Here is a 5,088-nt window from a genome sequence, read left to right on the forward strand (position 1 = left end):
GCGGGAGCCCTGGTGCCAAGTTCCCTCTCTGAATAAAGGAACTATCTGACTTTGATCTTGTGCATCTGTACAAAGTAGATTCAACCATTTGACTCCATCTAGAACTTGAACTAACAGAACCTTAAACTCTTGAACATGTGCCTTCTGTAATACATATTACAAGAAAAATACAGTGTCCACACGGCAATCAGAAGAAAGAGCCAAGATGCTGTCTTGAAAAATCCTGTCACCGTTAAATAAAAAGGTTTTAAAAGATTCAATTTAATTTACCTCTTTAGAAATCCTGTGTATACAATATGGATTTTGTGGGTTTCATTCAAACAATGTTATTTGAAGTTGAGAGGGAAAATATGTTTGTGAAATGGATTTTCCCCTAAGCTGCTTCTAATCGTTCCTTTGGATGCTCTAAAATGAATCCAAATGTGAAAGGTGTGTGTTCCTGCCAAAATCCAATGGCGCTCAGCTTCCTAGGCCTTCTCCAAAAGCCAGGCGTTAAACAATTGCCGAGCTCTGTGCCATCAAAGTGGTGGTGGAAGGGGAAAGGTGTGCAGGTGAGCTTTCCTCATGATTTTGAAATTTGGGGATATGATATGCTTTCCCCTCACTTCCAAGAGAGGTGTAATTTTTGTATTAAAAGACTGATGGGGCCCAGTTAAATGTGATTGGATTTTTTAAAAAAAACTTTGCTGGTTCTGTTTTCTAAATTTTTCATGAACTTGCCTAAAATCCAGAATGGTTTTCAGGTTGTGGCAAATGGCACTGTGTAGGTGCATCAGGTGGCATGATGCTACTTAGGTGGGAATGTTTTCGCAAACCTTGCTCTAGTTCAACTAGCTTATCTACCAAAGGAGGGTCGCCGTCGTGTGTCCGGGAGCTCCTGCTGGAGCACCATTCTTGGAAACGAGCTCCCAGGTGTGTGTTCGTTGAGCGTACTCTTTACTGTGTTGACTGAATTTCAGTTGAAATGGTGTCGGGCGTCCCTCCTCTCAAGTGTGCATAAAAACTGGTTCTACAGATTTTTACTTGAAGTACCGGGCAGTTTGCTTTTTCAGGTTTTTTGGTGTGTTTTGTTTGTTTGTTTTGTTTTATTGGTTTTTCCTTTTTGTAGTACTAAATGAAATTTTAAATGCACAGTTCTATTTGATATCTGAACTAATTCATTCAGTAAGTATATTTGTAAAAGTTAAGGTGAGAGTTAAAATAATGTGTTTTACAGTGATTTGTAAAGGACTATTTATAGCTAATATGATTTTGTTTTCAGTGAATTAAGAGAGATTAAATATATCTTTGTAAATTATTTTCTGTCATAGCTTAATTGGTCTACCAAATAAGGTATCTCAAATGCAGTAGTATAATGTATGAATTTTGTAAGTATAAGAAATTTTATTAGACATTCTCTTGCTTTTTGTAAACGCTGTAAATATTTCATAAATTAACAAAGTGTCACTCTAAAAAAAGAAAAGCTAGTACTAATAGCTTAAAGGATTTTGTGAAAGTTCATGAACAATTTCTCATGGCAATAATGACTACAGACCTGCTGTAATAAATATATTAATGAAAACAAGACTTGACTGTGAGGGCTGTAACTGCAGGAATGTGTTGTGAATGTAGATGATGCCGATATCACTTTCTGTTCCTTCATCTCCTGTTCATGGTGATCCCAGGTGTGACAGAGTAGAACTGCTCCATAGGGTTTGCTTGGCTGTCAGCTGTATAGAAGCAGACCACCAGGACTTTGTTCCACAGCACTGTTGGCTGAGTTTGAACTCCCAACCTTGCAGTCAGTAGTTGAGTGCTAACTGAAAGTAAGGGTAGCTTTGGCCAAAGCCTTGGGGTGAATGTGCACACAACCGTGAACTGCAGACTCTCCGTAGAGATCACAGCACTTGATACTAAGGGAGGGGCCCCAGGCTGAGAGCCAGTAAGGAAACAAGGACACCAGTGCGACATCCACAAGGAGTGGGACTCAACCACTAACTTGAATGAGCTCGGGAGTGGATTCTTCCCCTAGGACTCCAGAAAGGCACACAGCCTTGATGCCAACTGATTTCGGCCTTGGGAGGCCCTAAACACAAGACCCAGCATGCCGTGCTGGACTTTTGCCCTTGGAAATCGTGAGAGAGTCAATTTGTGTTGTTTTAAGCTGCTAAGTTTATGGTAACTTATATGTCAGCAATAAAAAAACTAATACAGTGCCCAACATCAGGGCACCCAAGTATGTAACACAAACACTGGTAGAATTGAAGGGAGAAAGATGGTATTGCCATACTAGTTACAGACTGCAACACGCCACTTTCAGTAGTGGACAGAACTTCAAGAAAGAAGACCAACAAGGAAACAGAGGACCCGAATGACACTGCAAACCAACTAGACTTAACAGACATTATAGAACGCTCCACCCAACAATAGCGCAATGTGCATTCTACTCCAGTGCACATGGACCATTGTCCAGGATAGATCACATGTTCGGTCACAAAGCAAGTCTCAGTACATTTCAAAGATTGAAATCATACAACGTATTTTCTCTCACCACAGTGGAGTGAAGTGAGACATCAATAATGGGGGGAAAAAAGAAAAGAAAACAACCCTGGCAAATATACAAATGGAAGTTAAGCCCCGCACTATTAAACTACCAATGGGTCAAGGCAGAAATGAAAAGACAAATCACAAATTTCTTAGAGACAAATGAAAATGAAAGCACAGCGTAGCCAAACTTAATGAGATGCAGCAAAAACAGTGGAGCCAGTCCCCAGGGACTAAATCTGAAAGTGGGATTTGTTGGCAGAACAGGTACGTATCGTTCTTATTTAGTTTTACTGTAGTGCAAGAAATGATTTTAAGTTATTTAAAAGCTACATGTGCGGGAGTGAAGGTGATTGGGATGAGTTTGTTGGTAGTAGGGCCTGATTCAATCATTTCAAATTGAGGACAAATTTACATAACATTAAAGGGCAAGTGTGAGTTGTGGATGTAAGTCAGACGTCCCTAACCCTGGGACTGCCTGTAAACTGTTTAGCCTTGAGGTCAAAAAGGAGTTACTACTCAAGGAACACTAAGACAACACCTGATGAATTGGCTTAATCAAAGTATCAACTTCCCCATGATGGAACATTGATTGAGGTATTATGAGGGAGATATGTCCATGTGGGGTTGAGGGTGAGGGAGGGAGAGCTCTCTGGGGCCAGCTTCTTGGAGGACCTGGGGGACTGCCTATACTCAGGGAAAATTACAGCAGGAAATGCCTACATAAAAAATAAAGATCTCAAATTAACAGCCTAATGCAACAATTCCAGGAACTAGAAAGAGAAGAGAAAATTAAGCCTAAACCTACCAGAAAAAAGGAAATAACAAAAATCAGAGCATAAATAAATTGAAAACAGAAAACCAATAGAATCAATAAAACCACAAATTAGTTTTTTTTAAAAAAAAGATCAATAAAATTGACAAACTTTCAGACTGACTAAAGAAGAAAAAAGGAGCCTGGTAGCATAGTGGCTAAAGCACTTGACTGCTAACCAGAAGGCTGGCGGTTCAAACCCACCAGCCACTCCTCGGAAGGAAGGTTGGGCAATCCTACTTCCGTAGTGATACTGCCTCGGAAACCCAAGGAGGGGTCGCTATGAGTCGGGGCCGACTCGACGGCACATAACAACAACAACAACAAAGAAGAAAAAAATGCAAATTACCAAAGTCAAAGAAAGAAAGAGGCAACATTACAACTGACCTGACAGAAATAAAGATTTAGGACAGAATATTATGAACAAATGTATAGAAATGAACAAATTCGTATAAGCACACAACATACCCAAACTGACTCAAGAGGAAATAGAAAGTCTCAACAGACCCATGACAAGTGAAGAGATTGAATCAGTGATCAAAAACCTCCCAACAGGACCAGGATTGCTGGTCTGATGGAGCCGGATGGAACCACTGAGACTATGGCATAGCTGTCCTTCAGGTCTGGAATTGAACCCACTTCTATGGCTTCCAGCCAAACAAAAGACAGGCATATGAGGTGAACATTTACATTAGGTAGATAGACTCCTCGGAGAGAACAATCATGGTAGAAAGTTAAGGGCAGTTTATGCACAGGGAGATGGTTCAGGGGGCAGGAGTGCATGGAGGGATGGACGCAGGGAAGAGGTAACTATCAGGAGGAAGTGGGAGGGGAGCTGTTGCATTGGGGTAAACTGTCAATGTCATGAGACAACGTGTGTGTGAACTGCTGTATAGAAAGTGAATTTGCTCTGTAAACTTTCACCCAAATCACAATAAAATAAAAACCTCCCAACAAAATAATGTCCTGGACCAGATGGCTTCACTGGGGAGTTCTACTAAAAATGTAGAGAATTGAAACCAATACTGTCTAACTCTCTAAAAGAGAAGGAAGGAATACTCCCTAGTTCATTCTCTGAAGCAAACATAACCCTGATACCCAAACCAGACAAAGACACCATACACACACACACACACAACTATAAGCCAATATCTCTTATGAATATAGATGCAAAAATCCTCAACAAAATGCTAGCAAACTGAATCTAACAGCATATTAAAAGACTCATATACCATGACCAAGTGGGATTCATTCCAGGAATGCAGAGATGGTTCTTTATTAGAAAATAAGTCAACACGATATAACACATCAATGGAACGAAGGAAAAGAACCACATGATCATCTGTATGGTGCAGAAAAGCATTTGATAAAATCCAATACCGTTTCTTGATGGAAACCCTAAAGAAGATTAGAATAGAAAGGAAATCCCTCAGTATAATTTAGGGCATATGTGGAAAACCAACAGCCAACATTATAGTTAATGGAGAAAGACTGAGAGCTTGCCCCTTGAAATTGGGAAAAAGACAAGGGTGCCTGCTCTCACCATTGCTATTCAGTATTGTATTAGAAGTCTTAGCCAGAACAATAAGTAAAGAAAAGATATCCAAACTGGAAAAGAAGAAGGAAAATTATCTCTATTTGTAGATGTGTGTGTGTGTGTGTGTGTGTGTGTTGTTGTTGTTGTTATGTGCCGTTGAGTCGGCCCCAACTCATAGAGACCCCTCCTTGGGTTTCCGAGGCAGTATCACTAC

The sequence above is a fragment of the Orycteropus afer genome, unplaced genomic scaffold, assembly GCF_000298275.1.
Source record: "Orycteropus afer afer isolate SDZICR_OR568_19922 unplaced genomic scaffold, OryAfe1.0 scaffold00519, whole genome shotgun sequence".
Taxonomy (NCBI): Eukaryota; Metazoa; Chordata; class Mammalia; order Tubulidentata; family Orycteropodidae; genus Orycteropus; species Orycteropus afer.